Genomic DNA, 27,871 nt, shown 5'->3' with positions numbered 1-27,871 from the left:
TAGTATTAAACACTTTTAAAAATGTCTACTATATTCAAGGAGTTGTGTGTTGTAATTGCTGTGAAGGTAAATTGCTCTTATAAAATAGTAAAGTATCATTTTATGTGGAGCCTCTTTTCAATAAGATTCATTATGTCAGAGAAGGATTATTGCATGGCATATATAGGTATATACTTATATAATCATCTATATGTTGAAAGTCTCGTCCGTGTATATATCACTGGGCACATTTTCTCTTATTTAAAATTCTATCTCTGGGCTTAAGGACAAAAATTAAAGACTAAACATGTATTAGCACTGTGAAAATTCAGCCTGACAAACTCTAGTGGAAAAGACATTTTAATCAACAGATATTTCAAATCTGTTTAACAAGACTGTTTGTTCTAAAGAAGGAAAGACCTCAGATAATTTAACTTGCTTTTAGTTTTGCTGGTGTGACAACCACATACTGATTGCATCTTCAGATTGCAAACCCTAAGTATTTTTACCTTTGCAGTTATAGTCTCATTTACAACGTTAATGTACTAAACAGGGACTGCATAAAAATATTCAATTATTTTCAGACAGCTTATGTAACATTGCTGCTAATTCTAATGCCCAGCAAGCATAATCATTATAACCTCTGCTGTGATCCCAACAAGGATTTTCAAGCTCCTTATAAATGCATTAATCATCCCTATGAAATTCACTGCCTGCTTTTAAGGAATGAAGATAATGTATGTTACCGGGATTCCACTGCATGTAGAATCATTAAAGAAAGATAGACCGGAATTTATGATTAAGCCTTTGGACAGCAGGGCACCATTTTAACCATAAAAATTACAATCTGCAAGGATAGTGGCTAAAGCAGAGGAACCATTAAATACTTATAATTAGCATCAATCAAGGTGACACTACTGTTGACAACTTTATTACTTTAAATATACTAATCAAATATGTCTGCATTGAGATGGAAAGATTGATAGACAGAAAGACATCCTGACGTAGCATAATTTAAAATGATCTGCTCGAAAGGTAACAAACAAAAAAAGTATTGGCATTAGTCAGGTGGAATCCAAACACAGTTCTCAAATGGAGAAACTCAAAATGGACCTACTGAGTTGGAAGGGTTCTCATATGGATGCTTTATCGCCAAGTATTCCTCCAAACAAACCCATATTTGTATGTCACTTCTGTACAACCTACTGGACTTGCTTAAATTTGTATAGGACAAAATAATAATATAACTCTGGTTAGTATAAATTTCAGGCAGCTCTGTCAGATAAACAAACAGCCAAACACTCAGCCCAGCATTTACTCACTCTCAAGCCCTCTCCTTCTGTGTGCACATGGAAGTGAAAGATAAAGGGAGTGTTGAACTTGGTGTTATTTACATAATTACAATAGGGGCTGTCAATATTACCTAATTGCATTAGTGCTCAATTGCATAGCACACAGACTCTAAAATATGCTGTTTTATTATTACTGCGCATATAAATATTTCAGTCTAATGAACAAGAAGCTGCTCAGCATCTTTGCCACCCCTTGAGCCCATATGGCATTAGACCATAATGACTGTAATTTTTTAAAAGGTGCTCTTCTCCAAACAGTTTCTGGCTGTTCAATGTTCACAAACCGAATCCTTGAGGTTGAAAGCATAGACCACAAAGAAAGGATGTGAAGTAGTTCGCAGATAACAGTCTGGCTTGGCATCCATTCAGAATTATGGATGAAGATTTGGCAAGGCACCTCCCAAGGGGACAGCTTCATCTCTGCCAAATGAGATTATAATGGCAAAGGCTTTCATTATGAAGATGACAAGCCCCAACAATCATTTGGCTCCAAAGTTCAACTTTATTTATAGGTTCCTTAATTGGTGCATCTACCACTAGGTTTAAAGTCCACTTTAATTCACTCTGAATTAGACACTTGCTTCTTTCAGAAAAAAAATGTGTTTGTTCATCAAAAACTGGACAGAGATGAATCAATGAAAATTCCCTATTGTTTCTTTCCAAGCAATGGAAAGAGCACTGAGGAAAGAGGAGGGGAATCAGAGTTGATACAATTGGAGAGAGCCAATTACACAGAATGCATTACCCACAAGTCACTGAAAGAGGAGCAGCTAACTCAAACCCAGTTCCTTTTTTAATTTCATGGTTAAGGGAAGAAGATTTTGCAATATAGCATGATAGCCTTACAGAGGCAAAGTAATGAGAAAAATGCTGCAATTGGGCTATTGAAAATCCCACTAGTTTAAGCTAATATCTATCAAATCACTTCTCAAACATTATTCTGCAATTTCTAAAAAGTTCCATGCTCTGACCTTTTCTCAAATGATCACAACAAACTCTTCTGGCTCTTAAAAGCATAGTAGCTTATTTCATTTAAATAGGTTTTTACAGCTTACGGAGTTATTTTACACATATTACCTCTGTGAGGTAGCTATGATTATTTCCACTGTACAGATGAAGAGATAGACTGGGAGAACTTCGGAGTCCTTCCAATGGACCCCTGGATGTTAGGTCTGCTAACTCAAAACCCTCTTCACTATACTGTATTGACCCTGAGTTGTCTTCCAATGTTCCAGAACTTTATTAATTAAAGAGAGAAACCAAAAATTATAGATGATGATTATCTATAGTAAAACACATTTTACAGAGTACTTTCAGCAAGAGAGAGCTGCTGCTGGAGAACCAACAAAATGTATAATGAACATGAGAGAATCCTTCTAGTCTGAACATGGGTTTGCTTTGTTTGGAGATTGGTCATCTTTCTTCCCTACTCCAAGATTTTGTTTTTCACTATTAAGAGTCATTTGATTCTCACTGACGCACAAAGAGTTAGGAGGGTTGTGTAATATTGCATGAGGCTGACCTTACCACTGGTGGAAAAACTGCCAGCCAGACACAACGTGTCAGCTAAGAATGACTCAGGGATGGGCTCAACAGTATCAAAGACCTTTATATCAAATCCTTAACAAAGAAGCTTAGTGTAAACAGGACTTCAGGGCTGGGAAATGACACAAGAAGAGGACAGTCACTTCCTCCTCAGAGGACATGGCTTTTGCCAAAATTTGCTGAAATGTGTCCACATTAGTTCCAAATACACACGAATTAGAGGACTCATATCAATATATGCTATGTTCTACCAGGGACACAGAGAATAGTGTAGTCAAAGGCTAGGAAGGAGTGGGCACTGGGTAGAGGAGGGAAATGGAGAAAATGGGGGGACATCTGTAATATTCTCAACAATAAAGATTTTTTTAAAGTATTTAAAAATCTGTGCTGTGTTCTAGGTCCAGATGAGGAAATATTTGAGGCCTGGAAAACTTTCTTTCCTACCCTCCTTAAATAGTTCAAAGCTATTTACACTTTTCAGTTAATATCACTTTTATATCAAAAAGAAGAAGAAAAAAAGATGATAACATTGAAAGAGCTAAGTGGAAATGGGAGAACTAAAAAGAAAAAAAAATATCTGCATGTAAAACTACATAATAGATACAAAGGAAAAAACCTCTCATCTAATAATAATAATGGCGAGAGTAGGCTCATTGTAAGCACATCCTTACTACCTTCTCTTTTACAATAAATACTTCAATGCCTCTTTCATTGTTACCCCAGCTATAATTCAAGTATATAACTTCAGCCCTCAGTTGACTACATAAATACAACTCATGCGAATTAATTTAATTTTTTTTCAATTTTTAAATATAGCTAGGAATATTTTTAATTACATTCATATGTTGCAGAATGAAGCCATTATCAGTAGAAAATTTGAGCTATAGTAAAGACATTGAGTTAATAAATATGGAAAACTTTGGTAAATCAAATAGGCTTATCAGTATAAATGTTCTCCCAACTTATCAAAAAATAATCCAAAAAGTCATTTTAAACTATATATATGTTCTGTTGTCATTTCTTTAGTGATGGATGAGAAGATATAATTTATTTAACTGAAGAAATTTCTGTATCAGGCAATGAATGATATAAAATGTGTAATAAAGAGACTTTTCACTGTGGCACACACCAAGATGGGTTTACTCATCAGTGGTGGTTAGTAAAGATGCATGGGAAAAATTGTGCTTGACAGGAAGACTACAAATCTACCTATACTAATAAAAGCCTAGATGGACCTCATGTGATGCCCTCACGTCATCACAATATGGCTGCTCCCTTGTCATTACAATACGGCTGCCCTATGTTATCACAGGATGGCCAGTACAAGATGGCCAGCAAAGGAGGGCAATTGGGGGCAACCAGGCTTATATGGGAGGCAGTTAGGGGTGAGATCAGGCCAATCGGGGAGGGCAGTTGGGCACAACCAGGCTGGCACGGGAGGGCAGTTGGGGGCAATCAGGCTAGCAGGGAAGTGGTTAGGGCGCAATCAGGATGGCAGGCAGAAGTGGTTAGGAACAATCAGGCAGGCAGGCAGGCAGGTGAGTGGTTAGGAACCAGCATTCCTAGATTATGAGAGGGATCCCAGATTGGAAAGGGTGCAGGCTGGGGTGAGGGACACCCCAATACACGAATTTCATGCACCCTCCTATACACGAATTTCATGCACCAGGCCTTTAGTCTTATCTAACAAAAAAAAAAAAGCAATATCTGCCGAAACCGGTTTGGCTCAGTGGTAGAGCATCGGTCTGCGGACTGAGAGGTCCCAGGTTCGATTCCGGTCAAGGGCATGTACCTTGGTTGCGGGCACATCCCCGGTAGGGGGTGTGCAAGAGGCAGCTGATTGATGACTCTCTCTCATTGATATTTCTAACTCTCTCTATCCCTCTCCCTCTCTGTAAAAAAATCAATAAAATATATTAAAAAAAAAAGCAATATCCACATCATTATCATTCCCACACACAAGATGGCTGCCCTATGTGGTCAAAGATAGCTGCTTCCATGTGGACACAAAATGGCTGCCCAAGATGGCCAACAGGGGGGGCAGTAGGGAGCGATCAGGGATCAGGCCAGCAGGGATCAGGGCAGTTAGGGGTGACCAGGCCAACAGAGGAGGGAAGTTGGGGGCAACTGGGCCTGCAGGGAAGGGCATTTGGGAGGGGAGGGGGAACCCAGGTCTTCAGGAGAGAGCAGTTGGAGGGATCAGACTGGCAGGGGAGTGGTTAGGGAGTGATCAGGCTGGCAGGCAGCAAGTGGTTAGGGGCAATCAGGAAGGCAAGCAAGCAAGCAGTTGGGAGCCACCAGTCCTGGATTGGAGAGGGATCAGGCTGGGCTGAGGGACACACCCCCTCCCATGCATGAATTTTATGCACTGGGCCTGAATAATATAAAAATGCTAAAGAAATTTAAGACATTAATTTATAACCCTCTAATGGCTAATTTGGTCCAACTTTGAAAGTAAAAATTACGTAAAAGGAACAACATGCACTCTTAACATCCTAGAAGAAATTATTTCAATAGTAAGCTGTATGACTGGTGGTGGTACTGCATGGTCCAATGAACTCTGATGGAAAATAGAAAAAAAATTCCTACACAAGAAGTTGAAACCTCCTTTGATGTGTACCTCTCAAAGAAACAGACAAATTGGGTTATCCATACGCCTGACTAGTTACAAAATATATTACCAATGCAATACCTATAGGTTGATTTCTACAATCATGACCAGTAGCTCAGCAAATTAAACTAAATAGAATATTGTGAATAAAAAGCTAACAATGAAATGTGACATACAGTACACAAACATACTCAAAAGGAGGATACTCCTGAACATCAAATTATAATTTCTCTTTCAATTCTAATAGCACCCATCTATCTAAATCTGGGTTATAGATATATAACATATAACATATAATCACTCTCCTGAAACAGGGCAAAACATGCAGCACTTCAGGGATCTAGGTCAGAGTTAAAAATATAAGCCATAAATTCACTAATGCTAGAGGTGAATGAATAGCAAAGAAAATGAGATAGTCTCTATTACTTTGTACTGAAGTACATAAAAGGTTTGAAATTATCTTACAGAATATGTCTGCTTTCTATCTTTTGTATTCTCTTGGTTTCTGTCCATTATATGTCTAAATCCACTATACATCAAATAAGAATAAATCATTTCTAATTTAATAGTTACACAAATCCTTTGAACTCATACATTATTGACAATGACATAGAATATTGACCTTGAGTGTATAAAATATTGACTCACTTTTCTTTCTTTCTTTTCTTTTTTACATTTTTCCTAGATATGAAATGATTAGAATGCATTTTCCATAGGTCGTTTTGTTTTGCCAAGATGTACTCATAATCTATTGCCTAGACAGATTGTTCTTCTGAGATTTTGTCTAAAACAACCAAATCAAAAGAATCAGTGGCATACTAGATAACAAAAGATTATTTTATTTAAATACATCACAATAAAGCTTTGTGGCACATGGCCTTAAATTAAAAAAGGAAATTGTATAAGAGGTCCTAACAAATAATCTGCAAAGAGAGTAGAGAGTTCCAGAGAGAAATAAAATGAGGCCCCATAGAGTCACATGTGTGGTGGGTGGCTCCTGAGCAAGGAGGAGGACCTGGGCTGACAGCTGGGCTCTTTCTTTTCTCTCTCTCATCAGCTACCTGGTCCTGAACAAATCTTCGATGTCCTCACCTGAAACATAATAATATTGACATTTCCTTACAATGTTATGGGAAGAAATAGAGAGGGTATATGTAAAAGCATTCTGTACCCAACAAAATATTACAAACTCATAGACTATAAACGTAAACACTATACATATATAAGTTATAAACAAAAATACAGGCAAACTAGTTGTGCTGATTTGAAATTTACTCATTATAACACAGATGTGCAAAATTTAATTAAAAAAAAACCCACAAACCTGTGTTTCCAGCCCTAAATTAAAATTTAAATTCAGTGATTGGAGTGTCAGCCCATGGACCAAAGAATCACAGCTTTGATTCAGTTGCAGGCTCGGTCCCAACCTCAGTTGGGGTGAATGCCAGAGGCAACCAATCAGTTTGTCTGTCTCAAATCCATGTTTCTCTCTTTCTCTCTCCTCCTCCTCCCTCCTCTCCACTCTAAAAAAAAATCAATGGAAAAAAATATCCTCAGGTGAGGATAAAAAAAAATGTATTTCCCATCACATAATTGACCTCATCTTGATCAAAAGTCTTCATTCCCACTTGGTATAAAAACCAAAACAAAATAAAAATGTAAAGTTTGTTCATTTGTTATGACTCAGGTTCTTCATTAAATAGTTAGTTTGGGATACATTTTACTCTTCCTGGTTTTCCTCTCCCTTCCCCCTTCACCTCAAGAAGTTTATGCAATATTGTGGTGGTGGGAGCGGAGCTTCTGCAGCCGTTAGTGGCCTTCCTGGGTGGGCTGCTACATCCTGAGTAAGACAAACCGAATCCAGCCTTCTCCTTGGGTTTTGGTCTCTACCTTCGCTCTACCTGTTCAGAAGTGTTTGGGATGCTCCTTTCAGCATAGGCATGGGGCAATGTTTGCTTCTGTCTGTCTTCCCTGATTGACCATACTCTTCATCTCAGCTCTCACTCCTCACTCCTCATCTCAGAGACCTGGCTGTGTGCAGTGTTGGCACCTCCGGTGGAGAGGAGCAGTCTCTGCCCGATTACCCTTGCTTTCAACACAGAGACCCCTAGAAAGTGTGCTGACTTCTACGAAAAGCTCAGTTCAGTATCTCTGCCACACCAGAGCATCTCGGCCAATTCTAAGACATGAGGTACCTGGAGGAGAGGTGAGTAGAATGGCCCTTTCTCAACATGCCCTTTTCAACTCTACTGCCCACCCCACGGTGGTTTAGAGACTCCCAAGAAGCATTTCCTTTGAGTTGGGGGGAGAGAAGTTAACAAGGCCTCTTTTGCTCTCATCTCCTTCCTTAACCTTCTTGTTTTCTTTTTAGATCACCATCCTTTTTGTTCCTATTCCCAGTCTCTCATCAAGCACCATTTGCACCACCGGGGGGGAGGGAGAGGAGAAGTGGCTTCCATTCCTATGTGGTTAGGTCCCACTTTTATAAGCTTTAGCCTTATATCCTCAGGCTTTCTTCTCAATATGTAAATGGCAGCTTTAGCATTTTCAACAAATCATAGCTTGTGTAAAAACTTTGGTAGCAAATGCACAATGACACATTTGTTCTAGAATAGGCTGTATCCACTCCACACCTAAAGCAATAAAGGCCATTGATTTTATGACTGTGGCAGCTGCAGGGCAACAAGGTTTACAGGGAATTTTTTTTAAAGCATCATGACATACTTAACGTTTTTTTCCTTACTATATAAACTAGGTAGTTTAAGATTATGGGAGATTTCAAGAGTTTCTTGAATAAAGGAAGAAAAATTACTTTGTGAAATAGCAGTCAGGGAGATGTAACTAACCCATTTTAGAGACGACTGAATGAAGGCTCAAAAAAGATAGATAATTTTCACAGCACGTGAGCAGTGAAGCAAAAATTTAGATTCAATTACTGATATGATAACTTCAGTGTTCTTTTTACTATCGTATGTAATAAAACCCTAATATGAAAATCCACCAAATGGTGGAACAGCCAGTTGCTATGACATGCACTGATCACCAGAGGGCAGACACTCAAGACAGGAGCTGCCCCCTGGTGATAAATGCATTCCCACAGAGGGAGTGCTGCTCAGCCAGAAGCCGGGCTCATGGCTGGCAAATGACAGTGGTGGAAGCCTCTCCTGCCTCCATGGCAGCCCTAAGGACCCTTCGGGGATGTCTGCTTCCCAACTTAGGCTAGCTACCCATGGGGAATGGGCTTCGATAGGCAGACATCCCCCAAGGGGTCCTGGACTGCAAGAAGGTGCAGGCCAGGCTGAGAGATTCCACCATGACCACTCCCAGTGCACGAATGTCATGCACCAGGCCTCTAGTAAATATATCAATAGAAGTCCTTGACAATGTCAGTCAACCCAAAAGGGAAACCATGAATATGAATTCCTGAAACTTGCTATTCAAACAACAAAACTACATGACCTCAAAGAAGATTTAAAAATGGGAAATCCTGATGAGTCATTAAACTTCTTTATTCATTATTTTCTTAATTCAACTACCATTTAGTGAATACTTCTGAAATAACAAATATTGTACCATGTATTGGAAATCTTATAAAGGTAATTCTCCCTATTCTGAATTAAATCCCAATATAGTGGGGAAGACAAGAAGATGTAATTATAACACACCTAAGCAAATTCAGTGCTATATGATTTTAAAAAAATAAAATCCTGTATACTAAAAGCGACCATAACGACAGAACAACCAGAACAACTGCTCAACCAGACACTATGCACTGACCTCCTATTGGTCCCTTTCCCTGGTCAGCAGGCTCTCATTGCTTGATGCCTAACAGGGACCCTAAGGTGGGTGGCAGGGAATGTGGGTGGTGCCAGACCAAGGCCCCCGCCCTGCTGGTCGCCCCATGCACAGAAGGCAACCTGTGGTAGAGTTGGGGCCAGTGACCAGGCGGGAGTGGCTGACCTCGCAGTCCCTCCCCTGGCCATAAGGCTTCAATCACCTGATGGTGAACAGGAAACCAGGGTGGGTAGCGGCAGAGTGCGGGGGGGGGGGGGGGGTAGGGAGCAGGACTGGTGAATGGGTGGAACGGCTGACCTCTTGGTCCCTCCCCACTACCCACAGGCTCTGATCACCTGGGATGGGTGGTGGGGATGTGGGCAGTGCCAGGCCAAGGTCTCTGCCCAGCTGGTTGCCCCACACACAGAGGACAACCTGCAGTGGAGGTGGGGGTGGCGAACGGGCGTAACAGCTAACCTCTCCGTCCCTCCCCCAGCTATCAGGCTCCAGTCTCCTGATGGCAAACTGGCAACCCAGGTGGGTGGCAGCAGGGGACAGAAGTGGCTGTCAGCAGCCAGGGAAGATGGTCCTGGTCACAGGCCAGGCCTAGGGATTGTACCTGCACATGAATTTCATGCACTGGGCCTCTAGTTTTATATATATATATATGTGTGTGTGTGTGTGTGTGTGTGTGTGTGTGTGTGTGTGTATGTGTATGTATATGTATATGTATATGTATTTATTAAATATATATATATTTAATCCTCACCTGAGGATATGTTTTTAATCATTTTGGAGAGAGAAAAAGAGGGGGTAGAGATGAAAGAGAGTGGGGGCGGGGAGAGAGAGAGAGAGAGAGAGAGAGAGAGAGAGAGAGAGAGAGAAAATTATTGTTTTTATACAAGTCTGGCCTAGGGATCAAATTGAACTGCAACCTAGGTATGTGCCCTGACTGGGAATGAAACCCACAACATTTTGATGCAGAGGATGATGTTCCAACCAACTGGGCCACCTGGCCTGGGGAGTGCTATATGATTTTAAGTATCATGAGGCTCTCAGGGTTCACAAATAAATTTTCCCATGCCTCGAATGTTTATTAGAATTCATAGTAATTCTACAGTCCCAACACATGTTGAGATGTAAGGGATTACTTAGACAGTTGAAAACGCTTCTCTCAATAAATCTGCAAATCACAAAGAGAAAGACAGAAATGCAGAGTGTACAGCAACTTGGAAGTCATGAGAGCCACCCATCTCCACTTCTTGCCTATTTCTCACTGGCCAATTTACCTTTCAACAATCTAAATGAACTGAAAACAGTCTCTCTTTGGGGCACCTGCAGTTGCCTATACACACACATACTGCATTAAAAAAAAATTGGTAAACTTCATTAAAACATCTTCCTCAAATATGACCTTTTCCAGTGATCTCAGAACAGTGACAGGGAGAATCCCCGCAGAGGAATGTTGTGACTTTGAGTCAGCGTTTTGGTGTCTGGTTCTGTGAAGGTTTTATGAGAATAGTGCAAGATTTCCTTTGATAGCTAAGAGTGACAACAGTATTCGAATGCCAAATGTGGTGAAAGGAAAAAGTAAAAAATGTGTCAGAATTCTATTCTTCCAAATCTCAAAACTCAAACACCTGCCCTGATATATTAAAATCCTTGACTTAAAAATGGAACTTGCCCTGGTGGGTTTGGCTCAGTGGGTAGAGCATCAGCCTGTGGACTGAAGGGTCCTGGGTTCCATTCTGGTCAAGGGCACATGCATGTTTAAGGGCTCATCTCCTCTCATCTCTGAAATCAATTAGATAGATAGATAGATAGATAGATACATAGATACATAGATACATAGATGCATAGATATTTAAAAAATGGAACTTAACAAGCTGCTGCATCACTTAAAATTATTAACTCCATTTAAAAAGTGCAAATTATCCCCTAAATACTAAATTGTCTAGAGACATTTAGTAAGGAAAACAAAAACCCATATCCATTTTTCTTCTCTTGTGAAAGGGGATCATTTACATAGCCATATATATATATATATATATATATATATATATATATATATTTGATATATGCTAATTACATGCTAACATAAATATTTAAAATATAATCTATAAAAACAGCCAGTCAAAGAATTATCAAAATCACACAAAGGCAAAAAAAAAAAAAATAGATCTGCTTGAAAACAAATTCTGTCATCTTGCTTATTCATGTGTAAACATCCAATATGCTCAATGCTTTGACATCTCTATTCATCTCAAGTTTGAATCAGCTATAACTATTTGACCTTTAACTGTGTTATTGATTCATCAAAAATTCTGAAATATGTTACATAGGGGACTAACATCATATGTGCAAAAATATTTTTATGGCATCCTGTTTTAAGTGGCAATTCCCATAAGGATTTAAGAAACCCTAAAGAAAGAGAATGTTTTTATTTAATTCACGTTTGTACAATTATTCATACCTAAAACTATTTTTTCACTACGCAGCTTATATTTAAAACATCTTTTGCACCTGTGTTCCCAAAAATGCTTGACAAGAATATTCTAAAAACTCCAGAGCTGATGAAAGGCAAAGAGAATTAGTGTTCTATTTTTGCTCTACTGGTGCAGTCAGACTTCTTTAGGCAAGATCTAGGCAAAAGGAAAGACACCCCCTGGATTAAATGGCAAAAGTTCCAAACTTTAACTCCAGGTTCCTCTGCCTCAAGCAGCAAACTGGCTATTGCATCTTGCAAACATATGCAGAAAACTAGGCCAAATATGATTGATAAACTTGGCCAAGTTCTTCCATGTGACCCACTGTGACAGTCAAGCTAAAGTTTCCAATGTCAATTTTATCTCCAAATGAAAACTTTTTTGTCATTAAAATGTGTTAAAATTAAAGATATACATAAGATAAACCCACCTCACACGTTTGGAGTAAAAAGCAATGCATGTTTTAAAATAACAAATATGCTATATTTGTTTTATTGAAAGGAGTGAATGTTTAGAATAAGATGAATATTATGGAAACAGAGCAGACCATACAATCTTCTCCACACAGCTGAGTATTTAGAAGCATAAGGAAGAATGTTTTCAGTGCTTGTGCCAGGCAAATGCCTTCTAGGTTGACCAGAGCAATGGGCTGTCTTGACTAAATCTCTCTTTTGAAATTTGAAATTTCAGTATTTCTAGAAGTTCTACTAATTGCCAAATATAAGATTAGATAGACACATGCTTTAAAATGTTGATAATCGACTTATATAAATGAATATCTCAACACATGTGACATTTTGTGGCATCTGCTACTAGGAATGATGATAAAAATTTGAATGTGTATACAGTCCTTGTTCTCAAAGACATCACTGCAGTAGTAGACACCTGAAACTCAGCCTACTTTGCTGTTTTCACCGGGTGCTTTGGGCTCTCCTTTTTCAAGCCATTTTCCATTTTGTCAAGTTAGATGGAATGACTGAGTTATTGTGTCTGTTACATGTTTCTGTATTAGAGTGACAGTTGTTTATTGCACCATTACCAAAAGCTGTGTTCTGACAGAGTGCATATCACACATCAGTGAAGATGAAACAACTTTGTCCTGGCTAACTCATTCAAGAAAACCTATAAGAAAGATATGTGTGAGATTAATATATGTGTCTATAAGAACAGATAAATTTTTATCTCACATAACAAATATATTGGAACTGTACCAATTGTATATCTTTTTATATTTACATAAGGGTATTTGTATTCCTAGAAAACTCTCTCAGTACATATCCCAGACACATCAACAAACCTTATACCACCTTATTTATTTGTCTTATTTTTCTATTTATTATTTTTTCTTATAACAACAAACTTTCTCATTCTGCTATTTGCTTCCTCTTGTCTTGTAAATAGGCTCAAATCACACTTATCCTTGAAAACCAACCATCTTCCCACATCATTCATTATCTGTACATCAATCCTCTTCTTATCCAAACTTTTTGGGAAAGTGGGATATCTTTAGTGAACGATCTTTTTTACTCCATATTCATTTCTGAAACCAGTGGATTCTGGTTTCAATATTTACAATTCTATTGAAACTACTTACTGCTAAAGTGAGATAATTTTCTAAATTGCAAAGTCTAGTGGAAACCTTCCCTCACTAATCTGATTTACCAGCTCTGTTAAATTTGGTCTTTTTTATTGCACCCCTTTCTTAAAACCAGATGTTCCCTTGAGCACTTTATTCTGAATCAGCAACCCTTCTGATTTTCCTCATTCTTCTCAACAATCCTCTGCAGTATTGCACAGCCTTTATGCGGACTTTGGAGCTAGATTATCTTGACTAAAATGTGTTTTTCCATTGATTGGCTGTGGGATTTGGGGCAACTCATTTAATTCTTTCTGTTCTTCTGTAATTTGGGAATTATACTAGCATTAGTCACTCAACACCTATTGGCCAAGTGGTGAGGTTTGGGGTGTATTCTCTGTTGTTCTTGTCAGTTAGGCAGACACCCAGATCCTGGGTCTTAAAAATGGGACCTTCTCCACTCCAACCTGCAGGTCTGGGCCCGAGATGTATGCCTGTCCCTTAGGACACTCTTTCAGCTGCAACGAGTTTTCATGAGTGTCCTAATAAGAATTTATTGCTCTTCTTTATGTGGGGTTAGGTTTTTATTCTATAAGAGAGAGACCTGCTTTTCCCTCAACCACAGCTGATCCTCTCTGCCTGGCCTTCTTACAAGAATGATTTCTCAGGACATCTGTTTTCTGTGCATATCCTATGCATCAGTAGAAGAGCCTGGAATACTGCAAATTTCCCGTATGTCTGCAGTTGGCGGTTGGCAATTAGTTAAAAATTTTAGTTGAGTTATTCTTATCAGTGTCCTCACACACTTGGTTCTGGTAAACAAGTGTTTGACCCTCATTTCTCCATGGAGACACTTGTCCTCCAAGTTGGTTTCCTTGGGCCCTCAGCTCTCTCATAGGTTCAAGGAAAAGTTATGCATTTGTAAATTTTCTACCATGCTGTTGCAAAGGTGGGAGCATTACTTTTTGTGTCTTTCTCCTTAGAACCCAAAATATTGATTTTTCAACCAAGGCCCAAAAGAATGACTATGGGGAAAAGAAAATCTTCTCAACCAGTGATGTTAGAACAACTGGGTATTTACCTCAATATTTGAGGAAAGGGAAATAAAGTTGTATCTATATCTCACATTTTCCACAAAAAAAGTACCGTAGATTATCAGAGATCTAAACATAAAAATTAAATTATAAAAATTTGGAGGAAAATATTAGATATCTTTGTGATCACGAGAAAGCAAACATTTCTTAGGGTAGAAAAAATGTTAGCAATTAAAGCAAAAAGTTGTAAAGTGGACTTAATCAAAATTAAAACATTTGTTCTTTGAAAGACTATCTTTAGGAAAATAAGTAGGAAAGCTACACTCTGGGAGAAAATATTCATAAGACAAATATCTGAAAAAGGGCGTCTATCTAATTCTAACATTCAATAATAAAAGCACATGAGACATCATTACACACCCACTCAAAGGACTAAAATTAAAAGACTAACAACACCATGTGTTGATGAGGATGTGAAAAAAAAAAAAAAAGAACTCTCTTATATTGCTGGTGGAGGATAAAATAGCATGGCCTTTTTAGAAACTAGTATGGAAGTTCCTTATGAAGTTAAGCACGTGTTGATCTTTACCTGAGAGAAATGTAATAATATCTATAATAATAAAAGGGTAATATGCTAATTAGACCAGGCATCTTCTGGGGAAGCAGCCTGGGTCTCAGGTACCTGCTGGGGGCCAGAGGAGGAAAGCAGCCTGGGTCCCGGATGCTGGCAGCCGGGGGAAGGAAGGCCTACTCTTGCACAAATGTTCATGCATCTGGCCTCTAGTATACATATAAACCTGATATAAAAAGCTTTATGTGAAATGTCCCCAAACTGGAAACAATCCCAAGAATCCATCAGCAGGAGACTGGGTAAACAAATTCAGGTTCATTCAGACAACAGAACACAATGAAAAGGAATGTACGCAATAGAGCAATCTCATGGATGAACTTTAAAAATCTTAACAGAAGGGAGAACCCAACCACAACAACTGCATACTGTATGATTCCATTTATGCAAAATTCCAGAACAGGAAATACCAATCTATAGCACAGAGTCAGAACAGTGATGTTAGGACTAGTGGTAATGGGCAGGAGCAATTTTTCTGGTGATAGAAATGTTCTATATATTGATGGGCGGTGGGGGGGAAGGTTACATTTATCAAAACTTGTCAAACATATGCTTGAGATTTGTGCAATTTTCATCTGTAAACCTATAAATTACATCTCAATAAAAAGGCTAAATGTGAAAAAATTAAATGCGTATGTACACATCTGAGGTTTCTGACTACGCTACATGAAATAACACTGTCCTCTCTTTTCTTACACTTTTGCCTGCTTTAGTATTTTTTATAAAATTTAATAGAAATTGATATTCAAGCATATGTGTACCTATTAATCATCTGCATTGCCAATTAGAAGGTAAGATTCTTGAAGGTAAGAAACTTTTTAAATTTGCCATTATATATCCAAGGGTAATGGCTATGATGAGAAGGCAATAATTAATCAAATTGATGTCAAACTTTGATTTGTTTTATTGGTTATTTTATTTTCTTCTCTGCTTGAATAGTGGTTTGGTTTTGTTTTTTAATGAAAACAGATAAAGCATGGGAATAGCACTTTGAAATCCATAAGCACTATACCACTTAAAGAATTATGAAATACAAAAAATTATCTGTCAGTGGAAGATACTCAATGTAAGATAGCTTAAAGTTTTTCGGTAGAATGGTTTGTTGTGGTTTTAACTTTTCTTCTAAGAGATGCTTTCCAAAGCAAGAACAAGACTGGGAAAGCAGACAGCACACTGGCAAGGTAGAGCTTCTATCTAACTGGCTAAGTCAGAGGGATTGCTTAGTTTCCTCAAGTTCATGACTTTGCCTTAACTCTGTGGCTAATGGAAATTCATTATAAGACAGCTTTCTGGGATTAGTGTGTTGTAGTAGTATCAGTCAGATGGAGAATTGCAAGCTAAGCCTCAGTTCAAGCTTTTACAGATTTATAACTAATTAGGTCCTGTCCACACCTCACATGAAATCATGTTAGCAAGACCCATGTTAAAGCACATTTATAGATAGCAGAGGTATAACACAGCCCTTTAGGCTATCCTGGGCAGCACTGTAACAAGATTTTTTTCTATTTCAAGATTCTTTTTTAAAAATAGAATAAATGAACTGGTTTTAAGGAAGCCCCAGATTTAGCGCCAAGGTTCCAAAATGAAGGTACCTCGGTCACAGGTCAAAACCTAATGGAAAATCTCTCTCTCTCTCTCTCTCTCTCTCTCTCTCTCTCTCTCTCTCTCTCACACACACACACACACACACACACACACACACACACACAGTCTTACCAGAGAACATAAGCACAGAGTTTCAATGTATATTAATTTTATAATAGGCTAAATCATTACCCAGCAATTTATTATAATCTAAATTTTAAACTGTGCTATGGTAGTGAATGCTACAGATATCTAAATTAGATTGAAGGAATCTCTTGAACTAACATGAACGTAATTTATTTGAATGTAACAACCCAATATTACTTATTTAACTTGGGACAGCATAATTTATTACACATATGTAAAAGTGGCCCCTGACTCCCAGAACATAAGAAACTGTTCAAATATGAACAATTTGTGTTAAATAAATTGTGTAGTAATACCATCATTCACCTGTTACATGAACAAAAATACTATTAACCATCAGGGTACAATATTTTAGTTTATCTCAGAGAAAGAATGGACTATTGTAAGGATCTCCTTTAATGCTGGGTGGTAGGTTAGTAATAGAGCTGTGGAAAGTGGTTCCTAAACTTATGGCAAGCAATTATTTAAAGATCTGTGGACACATATTTCTTACATAGACTCTTTTTCTTCCTTATTTATTAAATTATTATCTGTGTACATATCTTACATAGACTCTTGTGTTACTAATCAACTCTGAGACTCAGCTCAGATGGGGGAAGGGCACAATGGGATCTCTGTGAAGCACTAAGTTTAAAGAAACTAAATAAGCCAGGAAAAAACCCTCAGCTCGGCAAACAATTTGACTCATTATTGCCTTTTATTCATGGTCACTGCCAAGGCTTACCCTCCATTAGGAGGATTTACCCAGCTTCACCTGTTTACTCCAATTTGGCTTCTATTTAAAATAAAGAAAGTCACTTGTAAAGCAGCAAATTTATGCATACACACACAGACACACACACACACACACACACACACAGACACACACAGACACACACAGACACACACACACAGACACACAGACACACACAGACACACACACACAGACACACACAGACAGACACACACAGACACAGACACACACACACAGAGACACACACACACAGACACTCACAGACACAGACACACACACAGACACACACACAGACACACACAGACACACACACAGACACACACACAGACAGACACACACACACACACACACACACACACGAGTATATACTTATAGTTCAGAATTGAAAAGAAAGAAAGGGGAAAAAAAGACTTTGGTCTTTCCCCTTGTGAAGACGAGCAATCTCATTTGGCATTCATAAATGTTACCAATAGTCAGAGTTTTAATCATGCAGGACCTTCCTAGGAATTCCAGACAATGACAAGTCATCCAACAATTTAGACAAAAACATTTAGCTTAAGAATGAAGCCACTGTCTGTCTATCTCTGTTTCTCACGGGCTTCCTTATTTAATTCTGGAAGGAAACAAAGACTTGTAGGAAACAGTTATATTTTTAAAATAGGTAAATATCTATACGACAGTAGTACTTTTCCTAATTATGTGACTTTGTTTTGAGAAGGAGCTGAGCTGGAGGCCTGAGGATCCAGCTGACTCAAATATAATAGAAAGGCATGCCCTTTAAGGTGCTTTTTCAGACCCACTGGGTGTCCCTACCCTTATTGCTAGTCTTTAACCAAAAACTAGTCATAATTACCTGTTCCTGCTCAGCATCAATTCAAACCCTTGGTGAGATTGCTAAACACGGTACCGGAGCCCACAAGCTGTGAGTACAAACTGACAGTCTCTGACAGTTTTGGTCTGGGCCAGAATCTGAACCAAGGGGCAGGGCAAAACTCCCATCTGCTGTCCATCTGCCATCCTGTCCCATCAAAAAAGGTTGTATCATGAACCACATACAGATGGGCATTGCAACAATCTATTAGGGGGGAAATTTGGGTTTGAGACTGTTAGAATTATAACCTTTGATTCAACATAAAAAATCCCAGTAGTAATGAAAATCATGAATAATTATAAGATCTTTTTAATTATGTAAAACAGATACTGCATCTTTTGCCAACATTGAAAATAGTGTTTGTAGTCAATGAACTAAGTATATAAACCTAAAACCAAAGATGAGTTTAAAATATATATTCATGTGTGTGTGAATATTTATATATATATATATATATATATATATATATATATCCACTAGATACTGTAACATGTATGTGGATATATGCATGTGTGTGTATATATATTATATTAATAATATCTTCACTTAAAGTTGTTTTCTCAATGGCACAAAGTTAAGTATAACAATGTGATTAATTAAATGGAAATCTTTTGGTAGTGTGCATTTTCATCAAAAGCCTACCCTATATAAACAGGAAACTGGAATAAGTCAGCTCATGTTTTAAACAAAAGACTTAAGACATAAAGGGAACAGTAAACTCCTGAGCTAAACCTAAGTGCTGTTATGTTTCCATAGCGAAATAAAAAGACTTTTGCAAAGCAAATAAGCATCCTAGACAAAAGGCAGTTATTCAGTTCACTCAACATATAATGTGCACCTACCATGTGGCAGGCAAAGTGCTAGACACTACAGACAGAGAGTGAGACACAGGTGGTTTTTGTCTCTAAGGAACTTGCAGTTACAGATACATGAATTGCTTACTATTGTATATAGGAGAGTGAAATAGTGCAGTGGGGGAAAGTTATGGAGCCATGTGAGTTAGTGATTAAAAAAAAAGTGAGATTTTGTATTTGCATTATGTTTTAATTTTTATATGCTTTTTAATAGATTTACAAATTTTATATTTTTTACAGTTCATATAGGAAAATTGAATATAGACTACCTTTGCTTAGAAAAGAGAAGAATAAACTTTCAAAAATGTTAAAATGTTTGTGTAACTTTTATATTTTAGGACCATTTTTTCTTTTTATACTAGTAGCAAAATATTTTCTAAAAGTTGACATAAAAAAGAAATTCAATACACATATCACTATATTCAAAATAACTCATAATGATCTTAACCAATATGAAAAAGGTCAACTATATTAATAAAAAGACATGTATGAGAAAGTTGTGTCTTTATTCATAATAGCCCCCAAATAGAAACCAGCCAGCAGGAGGAAAATGAATAATCAAACGGGGCGCATTGATAAGATTTAATACTCCTTCATGGGAAAGGAAGAACTACTGATACACACAGAACATGGATCTCAAAATATTATGAAAAAGAGAACACCCTGTAGGATTCTATTTATCTAATAGAATCTAATATATGAAGTTTAAAGACAGGCAACTAATCTGTGCTGACAAAAGTCAAAAGTGATTAAGTCTGGCTGGGGGATGAGGGATATTGAAAGGAAAGGGCATGCAAGAAGTTTTAGGGTGTTAGAATGTTCTGTTTCTTGATCTGAGTTACATATATTTGTTAAAGGTGTATTTGTGAAAAGCCATTGAGTTTTATACATAACATTTTGTTGAATGCAAATTGTATCACAGTTTTTAAAATGTAAAGCATTCAAGTAATTTGATACAATGAAATAGAGGATAATCAAGTATTTTGTTGTTGTTTTTAATCCTCACCTGATGATATTTTTCCATTAAGTTTTAGGGAGAGTGGAAGAGAGAGGGAAAGACAGAGAGAAACATTGATGTGAGAGAAACATATTGATTGGTTGCCTCCTGCATGACCCTCTCTACCAGAGCCTGGGCCTGGGAGGAGCCTGCAACCAAGGTAGTGCCATTGACTAGAATGAAACCCAGGATTCTTTAGTCCCCAGGCTGATGCTCTATCCACTGAGTCAAATGAGCTAGGGCTAATCGGCTATTTTAAATCTTTGTTGCCATGTAACATAATATCTGACTAAATAGTGCATCATTTTACAATAGTGCATAAACTCAAAGAACTGCTAATTTTGTGACTACAATTTCAAGGGGCAAATACAAATAATAAATGCTTGGAAAGTGTCCATTAGGAAATTCTTTCATCTGAACTGCAATGTGGTCCTTATCTGGGCTATATTTAAATAACTTTATCAAATTCAGGTTCCATCTTTAAGCATATGGAAAATCTTGTGCTTTATCACATGTCCATACATCCTTTATTTTCTAAAAACATTTTGGCCTTATTGTTACATAAAATGGCCTGCTCTCATTCTTTGTTTCCTTGAGCCACTTAATCACTACCAAAAAAAAGTAGAACTATACATTACATGATTCATATCAGCTTCTGATTATTCTGAGAAATAAAAAAGAATACTATTTCCAAAGTGTACATTATTCAGACTCAGTAATATACCCTTTAATTTTGCTATATTATCATTATATAAATAATCTTCATAAGGAAGTTGTCACTGACCTACTATATGTAATTCACAATAAGAAATATTATCACCAATGTTAATTCTTAGACTTTTTATTTTTAACTAAAATATATGTACTAAGTAACCACAAAGAAACATTCCTAAGGAACTTAAATACTATCTAAGTATTAGTTTTGCATTATAGTAATAATACCACTTTAAATTACATATGGCTTGATTCTGCATTGGGATCCAAGCACTTCACATATATAATCAATTTTATTTTTAATAACCCACTAGAGGAGGAAAACATAGTACTGTCTTCCATGCCCTTGAAATGATGACAAATGCAATGAATGTATAATCTAAAATATCATAGCAACTAGTTTTTAAAGAGTGTGTGTGTGTGTGTGTGTGTGTGTGTGTGTGTGTGTGTGTGTGTAATGGACACAATTTGGCAATAACTCTTGCTCTTCTCTGCACAATTTGCATATGAAGAGAGAACTTTGTCACAACAGTTTAGATAATTTTATGAGAAAGATTCTGTATTGATATATAATTCATTTTTTTTCTAGGGGAAAAAGTTCAGTGTGGAACTAAAAATGGTGGAGTAAATCCACTATCATCCATTCCTCATGCTGATTACAACTAAAAACTTTAAATTATATAAGTATATAAATATATATACCAACCAACTCTCAAAAGCAGGCCGATTATGTGAGAAATAGAAACCTGAAAATGTAACCTGCATTGGGATGTTTCCCATTTTATTTTTTGTTTGTTTTCTCTTGTGCAGTGTGATTCTAAGACTAGACCCCAGTGCAAAAGTGGTGAGGCAATGGCCAATGCTGAAGCAGGTAAAATCCATTATTCTGATAAGAGGAACCATAAATAAAAATTCTACAGGTCAGAAAGCTTGAGGAGAATCCCAGAAATGAAAGAATGAAAGGAAAGTGTTCCCTTAATTCTGTTAGTAAGTATTTTAATTCCTCAATTAGGCCCTGGACAGATAGCTCAGTTGTTAGAGCATCATCCCAACAAGCCAAAGTTTGAGGTTCAATCCCAGTCAAGATTCACCCAATGAATACATAAATAAATGGAACAACAAATGGATGTTTCTCTCTAAGATCAATCAATCAATAAAAATTAATTCTGAAACTAAACATGCATGAAACAGTCTCAAATGAAGATACCAAAGGTTTTGGAACTTGGACAAAGATTTTAGCCTTCTGCACACATCTCACTCTAAACCCTAACTGCACATCCACTAGAACACATAAACCAATACAGTTTAAGATAGAAAACTAAACTGATCTCCAGCAGCTCCAAAAGAAGTTGAGACACAATTTACAGTTTGAATCTAAGTGGCTTAATTGCCTGCTAAAATAAACAACTTCATCTCCAGATGATTGTAATAGTATAATAGACTTTATGTGACAGAATATTCACAGCATCCAGAATGAAACATTCAAAGAAATAGTAAAATATGACCAATTCTTCAAGTAAAAGAAAAAAATAAATCAAAATAAACAAAGAAAGAAACAGACCAAAAGCATAAAATGATCTTAGTGATGGCACTGTCAAAAATACTTAATTGGCTATTATAATTATGCTCCATGAGTAAAAGAAAATACTTTTGAAATGAATAAAAATATAGATATTCTCAATAGAGACAAATAAACTTTGAAAAATAAATTAAAATGTTGGAAATGAAAAATACAATATTTAAAATGAATAAATTTGCTGGCTAGATTCAAAAGCACTATGGATATAATACAAAAAAATCAGAAACTTAAATATAAATTAATAAAATTATAAATATGAAAAAGAGAGTGAAACAAAGAGTAAAATAAGTAAAAAAATATCTTCAGAGACTTATGCAACAATTTCCAAAAATCTAACATATGTAATTGAAATACCAAAAAAAGAGATAGTGGGAAAGAAATTTTTATTTTTAATAATATATAAATTTAAGGTATACAGTATGATGATTTGAGATACACATACATTCAATAAGATAGACCATATTCTGGTCCATTAACAAAGTCTCAATATTAAAAACAATTAAAACCATCCAGCGTACATTATCTGAGCATAATGTAGTTAAATTAGAAAAGAGTAATAGCATCTAGATAAACACCAAATATCTATAAATTAAATAACACACGCTTCAAAATAATTGATGGATAAAAGATAAATGCACAAGAAATTAAAAATTATTGTAATATACATAGCAACAAATATACAACATACTCAAAGTTGTAGGATAAAGCTAAAAAGGGCTTAGATAGAAACACAACTTTAAGTGCTTATATTGAAAAGAAGGAAGATATAATAGTAAAGTAGACAGACAAAATCTAGTAACTAGTTACCTGAAAAGATCAACAAAGTTGACAAAACTCTTAATGGAATACTAGAATGTTCAAGAAAATGAGAGGAAGGACACAAATCAACAATATCAAGAATTTAAATAACATAATCACCCAGAACCAGCAGACTTTAGAAAGGATAAGAAGATATGCAACAACATTACACTAAAATATGTGAAAACCACATAAAATTGACAAATTTCTTAGAAAAATATGTAACTAAATGTGATACAAGAAAAACAGAAAGATGGGATATATATGTAAAATTAAATTATCAAACACTTTTCCTAGAAGAAAAACCCAGGCCAAAATATTTTTACTGGTGAATCTTGGGAAAAACTGTCAAAAAAGAAATAAGACTTATTTTACATAAATATTTTCAGAAAAATAAAGAAGTTGAGATCACTGCCCAACTTTGTTTTTTCAAGGCCAGCATAAAACTAATACCAAAATCTAATAAAGATATAAAGAAATCATATTTCAATATCCCTTATATAGATATAAAGGTCCTTTAAAATATTATTAAATGTTATCTAATTGTGTGTGTGTGTGTGTGTGTGTGTGTGTGTGTGTGTGTGTGTGTATATACAAGGAAGACTTTTCCTAGGAATGTAAGGTTAATTTAACATACATAACCCAATGCCATTCAGCATATGAACAGAATAAAGGGGGGGAAACATATAATCATTTCAAAAACTGTGTGGGGAAAAAAGCATTTAAAAAATTCAATACCCTTTCATAATTTAAAAAACAAACAGACAAACAAAACAGAACAAAACAAAAGAAATACAACACCTGTTAGCAAATTAGGAATAGTAGGAAACTTTGTTAAACCAATAAAGAACAGCCCTAACCAATTTTGGCTCGGTGGATAGAGCATTGGCCTGTGGACTGAAAGGTCCCAGGTTCATTTGCGGTCAAGGGCATGTACCTTGGTTGCGGGCACATCCCCTGTAGGAGGTGTGCAGGAGGCAGCCGATCCAATGTTTCTAACTCTCTAACCCTCTCGCTTCCTCTCTGTAAAAAAAAATCAATAAAATAGCCGAAACCGGTGTGGCTCAGTGGATAGAGCATCGGCTTGGGGACTGAAAGGTCCTGGGTTCGATTCCGGGTGAGGGCATGTACCTTGGTTGTGGGCATATCCCCAGTAGAGGGTGTGCAAGAGGCAGCTGATCGATGTTTCTCTCATCGATGTTTCTAACTCTCTATCTCTCTCCCTTCCTCGCTGTACAAAATCAATAAAATATATTTTTTAAAAAATCAATAAAATATATATATTTTAAAAGATTATAAAAAGCAAGTAGGAAAAATTACCAACCCAAATCACACTTTAGAGTAAAAATCTAATTTCAACAAATAAAAGAATGCCTGCCTGCTTCCAATACTCTTATTCAACACTTTTACTGCAAATCTGAGTCATTGTGCCCAGCAGGCATGGCTCAGTGGTTGAGGTTCAACCTATGAACCAGGAGGTCATGGTTAGATTCTAGGCCCAGGTTGTAGGCTCAATCCCCAGTGTGAGGTATACAGTAGGCAGCTAAGCACTGATATTTCTCTCTCATCAATGTTTCTATCTTTATATCCCTTTCCCTTCCTCTCTCTCTAAAAATAAATTAAAACATATTTTTAAAAAGAAGTAAAACTGAAAATGTTTGCATGTTATATGCTTGTTTACCTAAAAATATGGTAAAAAACATAAAAACCTACACAGACTAATAAAAGATACATTAGTGGCAAGAAAAATTGAAGATATTTTATTCTTTTTTTTTTTTTACACTAGCGGAAAAAGAGACTACATAGAAATAATTCTTAACAAAGACATCTAATACCTCTGTACTAAAACTGCAGAATGCTGCTGTATTACAGAATACACAAATAAATGAAGAGCTGCACCATGTTCATGCATGGCAACCCTCCCCAAACTAATCTACAGATCCAATGTACTTCCAAACAAAATCTACCAGGCTTTAATTTTTTAAAAAAAAATTATTAACAGCATAAATCTAAAGTTAATTTAGAAATACAAAAAACCTAGACTGTTGAAAGTTGAAGAGTCGTCTCATTTCAAGATTTACTATACGGCAGGGCAAAAGTAGGTTTATAACTATGAGTACATAAAACACAGTTTATTCTTATATCATTATTTATTAATTATTGTATTATTTCCCATACATACAACTACAAACTTACTTTTGTTCCAACCTGTATATAGCTACAATAATCAATAATGTGGGTTATTGGCAAAACTATGGAGATATTGATCATGGAACAAAATAAAGTCTCCAGAAATAGAGCCATAAATGCATGTCTATTGAGTTTTGAGAATTGTGTCAAGGAAATCCAATGGAGAAAATAAAGTCATTTCAACAAGTAAAGCTAGAACAACTAGAAATCAAAATTGGGAGAGAGGGGAATGATGATCCTTACCTCACATTCGACGCAAAATATTGACTCAGAATGGGTTATATACCTAAATGTACAACATAAACTTTTAAAAGAAAACATAGAATATATTTATAATCTTATGGTAGGCAATGCTTTTGTGCACACACACACACACTCAAACACAAAACATTAAAGCTAAAATTAATAAATCAGACCATCAAAATTTAAAACTTTTATTCTTGGAAAAACACCATAAAAAGTGAAAAGTCAAGCCATTCTTGTTCAGGAAAAAAATATTCTCAGCATAAATACCATACAAATGACTTGTACTTAAAATATAAGAAGATCTCTTATAATTCAATAATAAGAAACAACCTTTTTTTAAAAAATGTACAAAAGATTTGGACATAAACTTCATCAGTGATATGTAAATGGCCCAAACTAAATGAAAAATGCAAGCCTCATTAGTCCTCAGAGGAAAGCAAACTCAATACTTCTACACACCAAACACTACAAGCAAAAAGAGAAAATAAGAATTCTCACATGCAGTAACAGACAAGAGTGGAGGAAGTGGGGGTGAGGGGAGAGACAGATGAAGGAGACTAGGAGGTACAACCTTCCTCTAATAAAATAAGTCACAGGGATGCAATGCACAGCAAGGGAATATAGTCCGTAATATCATAATAACTTTGTATGGTGACAGATAATTACAATATAAATGTTGAGTGATTATGTTGTACACCTGATATATATGATGTATATAACATAATGTAACCTAATATAATATTGTATGTCAACTATGCTTCAATTAAAACAACAACTTGCCCTAGCTCATTTGTCTCAGTGGATAGAGTATCAACCTGTGGACTCAAGGGTCCCAAGTTTGATTCTGGTCAAGGGCACATGCCTGGGTTTTGGGCTTGATCCCAGTCTGGGGCATGCAGGAGGCAGCTGATCAATGGTACTCTGTCATCATTGATGTTTCTATCACTCTCAACCTCTCCTTTCCTCTCTGAAATCAATAAAAATATATTAAAACAAAACAAACAAAAAACAACAACACATTCAGTGAAGAAGGCAGGCCAAAAGAAAAGTATACACTTAAGTTCTATTCATATAAAATTCTATAAGATAGAAACTAATTACAGTGAGGGGAAAAAAGAAAGTCAATGGTTTCTTGGGGATGGAATTGGAAGGAGGAAGGAATTACAAAGGATTTCTGAGGAAAGATTTTCTTTATCTTGATATGGTGATGGTTTCCCCAGTATACAAGATGTCAAAATTGATCAAATTATATTAAATGTTTAATTTTTTATACTTCAATTATACCTCAAAAAAATTGCAAAAGTCAGGCTGGCGTGGCTTGATTTGAGCATCAATCCATGAACTGGGCGGTCTTTGGTTTGATTTCCAGTCAGGGCATATGCCTGGGTTGTGGGCATGATCCCCAGCAGGGGTTGTGCAGGAGAGGTTGTGATTATCTTTCTCTCTCATCCATGTTTCTATCTCTCTTTCCATCTTCCTCTCTCAAAAAAAAAAAAAAGAAAGAAAGAAATCAGTAAAAGCATGTTTTTAAAAAAAGGTATAAAAAATATATAATACTATTGTATCCTAATAAAGAGGAAATATGCTAATGGACCATCACACCCTCACAAGATGGTGGTGTCCACAGCCAATAAAGAGGGAATATGCTAATTGACTGCCACACTCTCACAAGATGGCAGCACCCACCTCCATAAGATGGCAGTGCCCAGTCCCCTCAAGCCCATCTCATTGAGCCGGAGCCCCCCAGTCCTTTCAACCCTGCTGGGGGGTGGCAGGTGCCCTGCACCTCATCCAGCCAGAGGCCCCAAGTCCCCTCAACCTCACCTCACCCAGTCCCTGGAGTATTCAGCCTCAGTGCCCCAGTCCCCTCAGTCCTGCCTTATCCAGTTGGAGTTCCCTAGTCCCTTCAGCCCCACAGGGGAAGGCAGTTGGGGGTGACTGGGTTGGCTGAGGAGGGCAGTTGGGGACGATCATGCTGGCAGGGGAGCAGTTAGGTATCAATCAGGCTGGCAAGAGAGCAGTTAGGGGGATACCAGGCTGGCAGGCAGAGTGGTTAGGGGCAATCGGGCAGGCAAGTGGTTAGGAGCCAGCAGTCCCGATTGTGAAAGGCATGTCTGACTGCCAGTTAGACATCCCCTGAGGGGTCCCATATTGGAGAGGGTGCAGGCTGGGC

The 27,871-nt window shown here is 36.9% G+C and overlaps 1 long non-coding RNA gene across 1 annotated transcript in view; it reads right to left on the bottom strand.

The window, feature by feature from the left end:
- Nucleotides 1-6,311: 6,311 nt before the first annotated feature.
- The window catches only part of LOC118723558, a 70,243-nt gene continuing 48,683 nt past the window's right edge, over nt 6,312-27,871 (bottom strand). Inside the window, exon 3 of the long non-coding RNA XR_006742148.1 lies at nt 6,312-6,579. This is a non-coding gene — a long non-coding RNA (uncharacterized LOC118723558). The remainder of the gene's footprint in view (nt 6,580-27,871) is intronic.

The sequence above is a fragment of the Pipistrellus kuhlii genome, unplaced genomic scaffold (genome assembly GCF_014108245.1).
Source record: "Pipistrellus kuhlii isolate mPipKuh1 unplaced genomic scaffold, mPipKuh1.p scaffold_m20_p_2, whole genome shotgun sequence".
Taxonomy (NCBI): domain Eukaryota; kingdom Metazoa; phylum Chordata; class Mammalia; order Chiroptera; family Vespertilionidae; genus Pipistrellus; species Pipistrellus kuhlii.
The sequence above is the reverse complement of the archived record's forward strand: the minus strand, read 5'-3'. Positions and strand labels throughout refer to the sequence as shown.